Source organism: Haemaphysalis longicornis, unplaced genomic scaffold (genome assembly GCF_048455015.1).
Source record: "Haemaphysalis longicornis isolate Haplotype H1 unplaced genomic scaffold, Haemaphysalis longicornis Haplotype H1 scaffold_1, whole genome shotgun sequence".
In the NCBI taxonomy this organism is placed as follows: Eukaryota; Metazoa; Arthropoda; class Arachnida; order Ixodida; family Ixodidae; genus Haemaphysalis; species Haemaphysalis longicornis.
The window spans coordinates 433,398,499-433,410,677 of record NW_027526203.1 but is presented as its reverse complement, the minus strand read 5'-3'; the positions used below and the strand labels follow the sequence as shown (position 1 = coordinate 433,410,677).

At 50.4% G+C, this 12,179-nt stretch overlaps 1 protein-coding gene across 4 annotated transcripts in view; it reads left to right on the top strand.

The window, feature by feature from the left end:
- Positions 1–2,482: 2,482 nt before the first annotated feature.
- The window catches only part of LOC144155748 (uncharacterized), an 83,764-nt gene continuing 74,067 nt past the window's right edge, over positions 2,483–12,179 (top strand). Inside the window, exon 1 of one of the 4 annotated variants that reach the window (XM_077687372.1) lies at positions 2,483–2,834. The gene's annotated coding sequence lies outside the window, so the exon portion shown is untranslated. Of the gene's footprint in view, positions 2,835–2,875; positions 2,992–3,142; positions 3,430–12,179 lie in introns of those variants that run through there. The other 3 variants (XM_077687369.1, XM_077687371.1, XM_077687370.1) reach the window with 3 other exon arrangements.

The window sequence follows — 12,179 nt, the reverse complement described above, 5'->3', positions numbered from 1 at the left end:
AGTGCTTGCAGTGATTCAAGCTATCTGCATATAAATACAATGAGTAAAAAAACTTGTTTCCAGCGGAAAGGCACTTTTCATGAACCCGCCGCGGTGGCTCAGTGGCTATGGCGTTGTGATGCTAAGCCCAAGGGCGCGGGTTCGTTTCCGGCGGCGGCTGCCGCTTTTCCGATGGAGGCGAAAAGCGAAAACACCCGTGTTTTAGAGATTTCGGCGCACGTTAAGGATTGCCAGGTGGTCAAAATTAATCCGGAGCCCTCCAATATGGCGCGCCTCATCGCCCCGTGTAACGTCGGCGCGCTAAACCACACAATCTATCCATCCATCAAAGCACCTTTCATGACTGACAGCCTGCAATGTATGACTCCAGGGTCTCCATCTTTGTGGTTACTCCATACGCCGCATAATAGAGAGGAATTAACCAAAACCCTTTTCGGCTTTTCGACATGAGATGAGCTGGCGCATGACTGCAAACGAAGTTCTGAGCTTATGCAGGTTAATGAAAGGTTCGTCCTCACGAGGTTAATAAAGTGCGTGAAATGAGTTCGCCGTCTTTCATTTCGCGCGTGCGCGCTTGCGTGCATTTTCAGGCGAGCGTGTGCGTGTGGATTCCCTCCAGGCGATGTTAGCTGTTTAATCGCACCATGCCCTGTGTGTTCAGCTGCTCAGCCGCGCTTTTTGGGAGCCAAATGCGGCGGCCTCGAGTTGCCCTCAGCGGCGCTGATATCCCGCGACTCCGGGTGCGTGCGCTGAGACGGGCGCGGCCCGAGCGGTGCTGCGGCTGCGATCGCGCGGCCTGTGGCGATAGCATCGCAACGAGCGCCCGCATACGCGCACGGCGTGCACTCGATCCTTGCAGCGGCAACACCCAGCCATAAAGAACGGCCGGGCGAAGCGCGAGCGCGCGCACCCTTTATAAAACACGCAGCCAAGTAGAAGAGCGGTGAAAAAGAGAAGCAAAACCATAACGGCCGAACACGGGCCCTATCAATGTAAGTGGGAGGTAAAGACCTCCTCTCCTTCACTTCCAGAGGAGCGCACTATATGTGACGACACTCCTCCCCGCAGAAGCCGCTCATCTGAACTCCCGTAAGGTCTCGTTCGCTTCGTGCGGGGAGCGCCGACGCGCCTCAGAATGCGGAACTTCTCCTCGAACTCCATCGACGTTGCCCTTAACACCGCTCTCACAGTTTTCCGTTTCTGCTCTCCGTTGTTATCTTCATTTATTTTTTTTTCTCCTCCTGCACCCACGGGCCATTTTCTGTTGAAGGGCGTAATGTCACGAAAGCGCGCGGTACATTCGAGATTATGAGAGGGGGTATGTGTATACCCAGGCCTAAAGAGCCCGCTACCAGAGGCAAATAGTCACAAAAAGTGACGCTTTTAGCCTCCGGCACGGAGTACCCTTTGTCGCCGGGAGCCCTGTCATGATCGGGGAGCATCGCAGACTAGCTGAGAGAGCCCGACCAGTTTACGAGCACGGAGCACGCTCGCGTGCTCGACCAGTGTCGAGCCAGACGAGTGTCCCGGGCGATGCCATCGGGGGCTCCCTTCCTCCATGAGCGCCACGATAATGACTGGCGCATCTTGATGGCGAGCTGCTGTCTACCCTCGCCGTTTGGCTGGCTCGCATGCGGGGAACGGCAGCGTTTGATGATGCTCGGATAAGGGTTCTTCTTCTAGACATCTAGAAATTACACTATCATAGCGCACTAAAATTCGAGCTGTAAATTAATGTGGCAGATATATTTCATAACTACGGCGGGTTTTTCGAAACAAAGAAAGTTGATCGGTTGTGGGGTTTAACGCCCCGACGCTACACAGGCGATGAGGCGCGTCATAGTGGAGGGCTCCGGATTAATTTTGACCACCTGGGGATCGTCAACGTGCGCCGAAATCTCGAACACCGGGCGTTTTCGCTTATCGCCTCCATCAGAAAAGCTGCCGCCGCGGCCGGTAATCGAACCCGCTTCCGATGGCGCTCAGCTTCACAACGCCATAGCCACTGAAACACCGTGGTGGGTAAAGAAAAAAAGTGAGGAGGTATGAAGGCGATGCCCTTACCGTCGTTAATCAGGCAATTATGAAGCTTAAAAGGAAGTACAACCTTTCGGTGCTATCTCATGCTGTCCCTAAACCCTTTGCTGACCCCTTCTTCAGTATGGTTCGCATTTTCCAATGAAAAGGCTCCGGCGATGACTTGAGCAGGACTCGCCCAAGTTCAAAATCCGCTCCCCCTTCGAACTCTTTTTTTCTTTTTGCTGGTATGCGTCGCCGATCTTTGGTTCCGCGATGAAGCATTCCGCGTGGAGAGTAATGGAGCCCTTCCTCCGGGTTGCAAGGGGGTGAAGGGGTCGAGCGGTGTCCGAAAGTTCACGGCCGAACGCAAACGAGCGGGGCCGTGAAAAACGAAAGGCCCCCTTTCGTGTTGCTTCTTCTTGTGCTGCGATGGAAAAGCGCGGCGCATGCAATCGGGCGCCGCAGGTGGGCAGTTGGGGGGCGCTCGTCGTCGGCGGGACGAGCAGCAACGCGGCGGCGGCTGGGAGCACCGGTCGGCATTCCCTCTCCCTGCGAGCGCATCCCACAGTTGCCCGACGCTCGACCGCTTTTTCCTGCTGACACAAGTCTCAGCCAGTCTCCCGGCACCGCCGACACTCGGCGCGTACGCGACGCCATTGCAGACGACGCACGGGCCGATAGTTCCCTCGGCAACGGGATAAAACATCGACAAGAGCCCGCGGAGTTACCACCCCGACCAGCCCTGGCCGGCCCCTGGTCTTGCCTCCTCTGCTGGCGCTCAGCACCTGCGCGAGCACGGCCAACGCGGCACTAAGGTAAGCAACCGCCGGGGCTTGTTTACACCACTGGCTGGCGTCGTGTGCGCCCCCCGTGCTTACAACTCTCTTCCTTTCGCCGCGGTGACCGGTGGCCGGGTTGACCGGACAGCGGGCCAGCTGCCGCGAGCCACCTTGCGGGTGTACTCGAGGCCAGGTGAGGCCCGTCGGAAATGCGTCTCAAACGTCGCCCTGCGCGAAACCACCTTATCGCGCGCGCTAAGGGCATTGGGCAACGCACCGCGCGCAGGGCCGACGGCGCCTGTTCGAGGGGCATGCTTGCTGGGCGGCGTCTTGTTGCGACTAGCTCGCGTTGCCCGCTTGCGATCGAGGCAGCTGCGAAAGCACGCAACCCGCGGGCGGCGTTCTCTCGCAGTCTGCAGTATGTGCGCGTGAGTGGGGATCGCATTTCCCGACCTAGTGCTGATGTTTCTACGGTACTAAAGTTCGTGAAAGCCGACCGATGAGCGGGGCGAAATTCCGCCTGGAGCGTACATACCGTGGCGTTTTTTTTTTCTTCGGCAAGCGAGCCTGGCAAACACGGCACGGCGTTCAGCATGACCTGCGCGCGGCAGCCCTCAGAGCTTGTTTAAAAGTAAGTTCCTGGCTTCGTCACAAGTATGTTGGCCAAATGTTCCTGCCTTATCAGCGTTTCTCGACCTCTTATCATAGAAGGAAATGCCTTCGCGTAAAGCCTGAAAAAAAAAAAAAAACGCTCTGTGATGCCCTCGGTATGACATTCTGGTTGGTAATCGTCTTTCTCGGGGTCTTTTCGCACTCAACCTGGCGTCCATTCTGTCATTTGCCGTGTTTGCAAGTCTCGAAGCGCGCAAGATTGGTGCAGCTGCTTACAGGGTATTATTTGACAATAGCGGAACTCCAATTGCTCATTTAACTGTAACGCGTTATCTTTCGCGCGCGTGTGTGCATGATCATCGCTGCTGCACCGATGACATAATCGACAGTGGCGGCTGTCGCCTGAGCTGCTTTTACTTCTTCACGATCGGCGTTAAAGCTAGGGCCGCCTCTCTATAAATAGAGGTCGTTGTTCCCCGGCTTCTAGATTCCCACACCAGTAAACGCTTTTTTTTTTTTAAATTCCTATTTGATTCGGGAGTTAGTCATTCGATATTTCTTTCCGATATTTGACTAAGGTCGAAATTCGGATATACTGCGATTATGTAGGGCTGTATCGACAGTTACCAGTCGGGATGATCCGAACTACCGGGGAAAAATGTCTTTCAGTCGTCAAATAGTATCTGGAGTTTAGCTGCCACCAGGCAGTTTAAAAAAAATGTAGCAGCAGTTGTATGCTTTTTTCACACATGTATGTGGTTGTCTTTAAGCACGAATACATTAACGTGTCACGTCATATATGCAGAGGGAAAAACATTCAAGAGTGTTTGCATAGGGCCGTGAGCGAGTCCACGGTAATACCGACTCCACGCCGTGAAATGGCTAGCAGCAGCAAACACTTGTCATGCGGTTGCCTTACCCCCGAAGTCCTTTTTTCTTTACAATATATGTAGTTACCTCACTAACGTAGTATAAAACGTATCCACGCTTGTAAATAAGATACTTTAAATGAGAGGAGGACAACGAGTCAATCCCAAAGGATACCGGTACTTGCTTTCTGCCGTGCTCACATAATTGGTTTGTAAGCAAGTGCAGTAATTTTGGTATAACGACTTTCTCGACGTCGAACCTACCGCCTTTTGATGGCTATGCGAAATGGCCTCATCCGCGGAGGATGACGCTAACCACCGTGTATGAAGCCCTATGTATGGAACTTATGTTGACAGCTGTCCCTCCAGAAAGTGTGTGCACCCGCCGCGGGGGCTCAGTGGCTAAGGCGTTGCGCTGCTGAGCACGAGATCGCGGGTTCGATTCCCGGCCGCGGCGGCCGCTTTTCTGATGGAGGCGAAAAGCAAAAACGCCCGTGTGTACGAGATTTCGGCGCACGATAAAGATCCCCAGGTGGTCAAAATTAATCCGGAGTCCTCCACTACGGCGCGCCTCATCGCCTGCGTTGCGTCGGCGCGTTAAACCCTACAATCAAATCAAGAAAGTGTGTGCAAAACGGTAGGCAGCGTGTAAAAAAGAACAAAAAAAAAAGAGGAAACAGAGTTGTATGGTCAAATAGCCCGAACTGTAAAGTTTTATTGACTGACGTGTGGAACTAAGAGTCGGGTGCAGCCTAGATGCTCTAGAATTTAACCGAAGTATAAATGATCACGACCATCCAGTGTTCCACTGTCCTGCATAGTCTTCGTTTCGAACGCAGTTCCCTCTTAGCGGACTTCGCGAGTTTTCCAATAGCTGCCGTTTTGTTTCGATGAAAGGCTAATTTCAAGCGGACCCCGCGACATAAACAATGAATCTTCTTTCGCTCCGTTCATAGGGTGCGTCCGTGAATTTCCTAGTCTCGGTAGGTTGCAACGTGGAATGCAACGAAAGCACGAATAGCGGGGAGGTGCGTTTCCCAAAACGCGTGTCGCAAGGGGCTGCAACCGTGCTGCAGAAATCACCGGAGTCCGATTGCATGTGTTGCGCGAAAAGGGGCTCACCGTGCGGTACCGCGCACGAACACTGACGTTTATAGGAATGAAGCTACTGTGCGCTATCGTCAAGGCCTCAGTTAAAATTGCAGGCAAGAACCTAGGCTCGTGGACGTTTAAGTTCGCGAGTAATTAAACTCTAAGCTGTTGGACGATAGCTCTGAGGAGACAACCGGCCGTCTGCGAGACATGAGCTGCGTTTATGAGGCGCATCGCCGCGACTGGTTTAAGGCAGGCGGCGCGCCTCGCTCTAGTAAGTGCCCTAAATGCTCGTGCCGGCTCTGCAGAGACAGCCGGGTACCGTAATCGCCTAATTGAAGGCCTCGCGGCGGAGTGCAGCTTCGTATGTCGGTTCAAGGCTATTCTTGAGGCATCTCACGATGGCACTGAGCTATATTCTCGGGAGGTGCGGCTCGGTTACTTAGCCAGTGTTTGCGCAGCTCTGAATCGCCATTAAGTGGCGTGTCTAAGGACTTCAGTTGAACGAATTTGTGAGTTGAACAAAATGAAGACATAATTTTTGCTCGTCAAGATGCGTCTGGCGCAGGTAGTTTGTCAGGAAGTAGCAGCATGCACATAGGCTTTTTATGAATCCATCGAGCGGTACATGGTAAATGTGTGACAAACATATTGCTGTCAGTTGTAATGTTGCCGATGTGACGTTTATTCTTGTGCCATTACCGGTGGATTAGTTTGTTTCAAGAAGGCAGCGTTGCACTTACCTGATAGAGGAATGTTTTGTTCCCTCCGATCGTGTACCTTTAATTCCGTCATCTACTGAACCTGCATCCAGTAAGAAATGCTTCACAAAACAACTAGGTTGGTCTATACCTGAATTGTTAGTCCTCCTTGTAATGATAGTGCAAAAGAACGGTTAGCTTTTACATCCGCCGTCTGTTTTTTTTTTTAGCCTAGGCACTACGTACGCACAAGGGCCTTGCGCGTGACATCTGGTGGGTGAACGTTTCTTGCGTGACGCCTCCGAAACGTGACTCTCCGATCGTCCTTTTATTTGTTCTGCCTCCCAGGACGCCGCTTCCTCTACTTTTTTTTGTTGTGTCCTTTACGTTCACATGTGAGTGTGCGCGCAGCAGCGCCTCTGCGTCGTTCCTGCAAAGCGGGAAACATCAGTGGCAACCTAGTTGGAGCGATCGTATAAAAAAGGCTGCCGCAGGGCGACCATCTAAGCCCACCGCTTTTCATTTATTTCGAATTATTTCGAGCGCTTTCTTACGCCGTGGCCGAGTGCCGCTCATCCTTGGCGGCGTGCGTGGAAAAATGAGGACGAACGAAAAACAAACTCAACCTTGGAACTTGCGGGATTTATATCATTTTCTGGTTCACCAGTGGGTTGGTTGCGCATCAGCATAGCTCTGCTTGCAGTTTCCGTAGTTGTCATTCTTCTCTTAGACCCGTTCAAGCCGCCTGCTGTCTTGGAGCGGACTTCATGAAGTACGCTCGCTGCTTAAGTTTAAGATGGATCTATGAATTCGGGGGTTAAACTTTTATGGTTGGATTTGAAGCTTCCAACATTTACGTTCGGTTTCACAACACTGCAGGCTCATTAGCGCTATACGCGTGGACCCGACTGCGCGGCGTTGAGTTCGTCTCATGTAAACACTGCTCTGGTTGTGTCGGAAAGCCATCGGAACGAATTCTATCAACCCGGAGCTAGGTGCTAGGCTGTCTCGCTGTACCCGCATGACAAGGGTTGGGTCGGGAAAGTACGGCCCTGCCTTTCGAAGTTAGGTGCATTCACTTGGAGGAATCTTTTCCTAATTACAGCGGTGACACTGCTTTTTTGTGCGGAACGGCTGTCTCACGCAGTCGTAAAAATTGAGGTGATAACTGCGCATAGTGTTTGAGGTATGTTCCGAAACTTCGGAAATTTCGGAACAAACTGCCGAGACTGGGTGGAGGTTGCCGCTCCGCGACAGCGCGTCCGCAGTGACTCAACTCCCGTTGTGCACGGGTGCGCGCGTCACGCGTGGGTCTGGCTTACTCGAGACGTCGGGTTAGTCAGCCCGGACCCTATCCATTTCCCTGGGGTCCATGTATTGTGTTCACTAACAAGACATGGATGGAGTCTAGTCGGCGGGCCAGCTTGGCGGCACTTGTCAGCTCTAGTGAACTTGACCCCCCAATTTACCGAGAGAGCAAGTACACACGGAAGCATGCCAACTGCGTGGCGCTGGAGGATCCGGACATTTCGGTGAAGGACATTGTGGCGTACGGACTTTTCGGTAAGGGGAGTTCTTGTTTAAAGGCCCCGACAACATTGATGTTCGATGCATATTTTGTTGCATATATATTCTTTTGTCGCTAAGGTTTTTGTACCGCCAGCCGTCGGTCAGCACAATAACTTTTCGGATGAATGAATAACAGCTTATTTGAGAGAGGGTGCATGGCTGTGCTGCTTTGATTGGGAAAACGATCTGAAAGGACTGGCAGAAGCGTTCGAAACGTTTACATGTGTGTAGCATCGTGTTTTCATTTTGGCGGAAAGCCCTATGTCCTTATTGCGTGAATGAAACAACCGCATTGAATGATGCACCTCACGGCTGGCTGCCCATGCTAGGACCATAGATTTAAACACTTTTGGGTTTCGCCAGGGATACTTTGGGGAGTTGCTCAAGTGGTGCGGACAATAAATTTTTGTCTCGTTTCCGTGGGGATAATTTATCTCGTTTGATAGTGTACCTGTATGATAGGACGAGTTCAATTAACTTTATTTCCATTAGCCATAACTTACCTGGAGGTATCCTGGGAGAACCAGGGGAATGAGGACCTGCAGGGCCAAGTAGAAACGAGTCAACCGGGTGGACTCGACGTGCCGCAGTTGTCGGCGGTTATTCCGTGGCCAATGTGATGGGAGGAATGGAAGGCCAGCAGCGTGGCTCTTGCAGTATACCAGTGGCAGCCTTTTTTTCTTTTTTTGTATGCGTCTTTAAACAATCGGCTCACTGCACCGGACCTTGGTGGTCTAGGGAGCCTACATGCCGTCGTCTTTTAGGGTGGTGACATCTTTGGCCATGGTTGCCTACCACCAGCTCTGGCGGCCGCTAAACTTGACGGGCCGCCATCTTGTTCGCCAGCATTCGCGCGTTTACACTGAGGTAGCGCGGGCTCAGAGGGCTTCAACACGAATTGGATGGTTTATTTATACAGAAAGATTGGGAAGCTGGAGGATTGTAATCTGAGGTTTGCCGCCATTTTCTAAAACCGAAAGAACGTGTTCGCTGACTCGAGTTCTTGCGAAATACTGTTTCTCGCAGTGCACCCGCCGCATTGGACGGGTGATGATGGCTTTTAGGGAGCGTATATTTGTGATGGGGAGAACCGGGACATCCATGTGAACCTTATTTTATGCCTGCGCGACATTCCTGAACCAAAGTCATCTCATCAATGCAAACACGTTAAAGGCGTTTTCGGGCAGGGCACGGCCGTGCTATTTTAGATGACGGCGCCTGTATTCGCGGGGAAGCCGGATCAAATAACCGCGTAGCTCGCAATGTTTTTTGCATGTCGCGTAAATGCGGCGCCCTGTTCCTCGGTGTCTCATACCCTACACAGTGCTTCTGCGCGTAATAAAATTCTCTCCACAAAGTTTACTTCCTGCAAGCGAATCTGGACAATAGACTGCTATAATACATCACAGGTGGTGGGCTTTCACAAAAAATGGTACGGATGCTCAATCAGATATCGCAAATCCGCGCCCGCTTCAAACCTGTAAATTAGGCCGAAAAGAAAAAGATGGGAGAACAAGGAACAAACCAGTTGTTCCAGACCAGATTTTATTGACGCGCATTTTCCCCCATGTAACAATGTTTTTGCGGTTTATCCTCTTGTTCGAATTTTTTCTATGTTTGGTTACTTCTAATGTTACGCCCACCCTTTTTTTTCTTTTTCCCTGAATTTGATTTTACTGTGATAGCCGTTTTGTACCCCTTGTAACTATATCTTTGATGTTAAGCTTGATATCCATCTTTTCTTTGTTGTTGTTGTTAAGAACATATTTCTACCACTTGAACTTCATGCCTGCAATGTTGCGTAAATAAAATAAATGGGACAAAGCACCGAATATCAAATCAAATCACTTTATTCAAACATCCTTCTACAAACCGTTCTGCCTGCTTTGCTCGAAGCTTGTGTCCTCGAAATGTGCCTAGACTAGAGCAACAACACAAAACGTCAGACACAGCACCACAGCCACACACGTAGTCCATATACATTTGCTCGACCAGCACTACAAGGATACTGAGATCACTATATAAAATACTGTTTCTGAGCTGTTATAAAATAAAAGGAAAATGCAAAAAAATCTGACGCAGCGCACACTCTTGCACGGGCATATTTGAGTAATAAGCCAACAACTGGCTTCCCTGGAAAGCGAGAGAGAGAGAGAGAGAGAGAGAGAGAGAGAGAGAGAGAGAGAGAGAGACAGAGACAGAGACAGAGACAGAGAGAGAGAGAGAGAGAGAGAGAGATTTTATATGCTCAGGAGAACCTACAGCAGAAAAGGCATGTATTTTTCTGTATCCATCAGAGGTGTTTGATAATTGTGATCGCACGTTGTTTACAAGTACGATCGACACAAAACCCAATAAACGTTGAGGAAATAACAAAACCCAGAAACAGAATCCACACGGTACCAAGGTACTTCGCTCCGTTTTCTTTTTTTCCTCTTTTGGGGGTAGGGGGGTCGGAATGGACTAAATGCAGCAGCCTGTTCCAGCGTTCTATGAAATCCCATAAGCTGAAGCCAAAAGGCTTCATTCAAGTTACAACTACACTAGGTTTCATGCTCACTCCAGTCGTGTTGTTTTAGCCTTCTCGGAGGTATGATTTTAGCAGTAAGATCAGACCATCAATACCGCTTGACGAATTGTCCATTATCATAAACGAGTAAATCAATGAATAGAACCGTCCATATAAATAATTAAGCTAGCCAGACAAAAACATTCAACAGTGTTATTTGTTCAGTCATTCCATTGGTTTTACATCTATTTGGTTTAGGCACCGAAGCAACACCTGTGCTTATATTTGTTACACACAGCTCTCAAACATTAAAACCGTAGTCTAACCAATAATAAACATGAGCAAGAAAAAATGCTTGCACCATTCGGTGACGATATTAGTGCACCAAAATATTCGGATCCCGAAAAAAGCGATTCCATGAACGCTCTGTTGTAAACACGGCATGACTATACCGTGCACAGACCGTGCAAAGTTAGGAGCATATATAGTTCCAAGGGCTGGAATCGCCACACACAGACATTCCGTAATGTCAACCGCACGACCAAAGCGTGGTAACGCAACGCTGCGGAATACTGCGGAGCTAGCTAGCGCTGACGATTCGCAATCGGCGACTGTCACCCGTTGCACGTCGGCGCACAACAAAATCAATGTTAAACTGGCAGAGGGCAAGAAATAGGCACACTAAACGCACGCTAAAGAGCTGCGTGCAATCATTCCAGTACACACCTCGCAAACACGGGAAGCAGTGGTGGGCTCCCAGCAATCTCACTTCACTTGAGCCATCCAACGTTTGCGCCGGTTAGGGCTGGTCAGGAAGCGGAACATTCGTACGCCCTGTCTGCAATGGTTTTTGCATTGCGGCACGCAACAGCCTGGCATTTCTGCTTCCAAAGTAGGCAGTTAGCGCGAGGATGATGTCATGGCACAGGCTGGCTTGAGGGCGCTCTGGTTAATCGCAGCGCATAGCACAGCTTCCACACCCGCGCCAACGTGCACGATGCAGCAGGAACGACTGGCCGGGGTCCAACATGGCGCTCTCGTCGCCCGTTGCCATGGATACCTGGACGGGCAACACTGTGTGTTGGCGGGCGGCGGCGAGCGGTGCGACAGAGGCTGACACCACCCTAAAAGACGGCGCATGTAGGCTCCCTATGGTTACAGTGGCTGTACTATGGTGGTCCACTCAGCAGCGCTCTCGTGCGGCCAGCGCGGTGTCAGCTCTTTCTCTCTTTCTAGGGGGTGGGGTAAAGAGGGGGTCGCAGTTATATCGCCTCTTTTCGACACTTTTTACCCTTGAGGAGGTGATTTTACCCTGTATTCGTAAAACTGAAACCAGGCTATATTTTAATTAAAATAACAGCGCACCCTTTCCTCTTGCTGCTCTGAAGTCTTGGTCAAACGTTTATCAGGTCGCTCTACCTCAAAGACTTTAATTAAAGAAAGAGCCAGAATCTCCAGCGCAACAAAAATATGTTTGCCACAAAACTGGTTTTACTATTTCTCCGTAGTACTGGGAGAAGGTATAAAGGTCTATGAGCAGGTAATGTAGAAATAGCTAGGGGGCGAGCGTATTGGCCTGGTATCTTCTGGCCACGACCGCATTTGTCTTTTATCTTACATGTGTCCGGGGGTTTCCTTAGCGCTAAGCAATGTTGACGTGAATGAACCGTGCACACTTTGTCTTTGTACTCACACTTGTGGCAGAAGTCTTTTATGCAGTGGTTCGGTCTATGAGGGCATAAAACGGCTTCAAAATAGCGACGCCCAAATACCAAAGCAAAACATTGTCGCCAAAAAACCTGTCCGAGTTCGCCGAGATATGCTTCGCATATGAAATCTATTTATTTATTTCACAATACTGCAGGTCAACGTGCTGGCCCAAGTAGGAGTGCAGTACATCAAAACATAATTGTAAAAAAAAAAAAAAAAAACAACTTCCTGCGTTTTTGAAGCCGCCCCTTTCCATAGGGGTGATTTCCCGTGCAAGCCCGGTGAACTTCCCAAGCCTTGTAGTCCCTCACAAGGACCG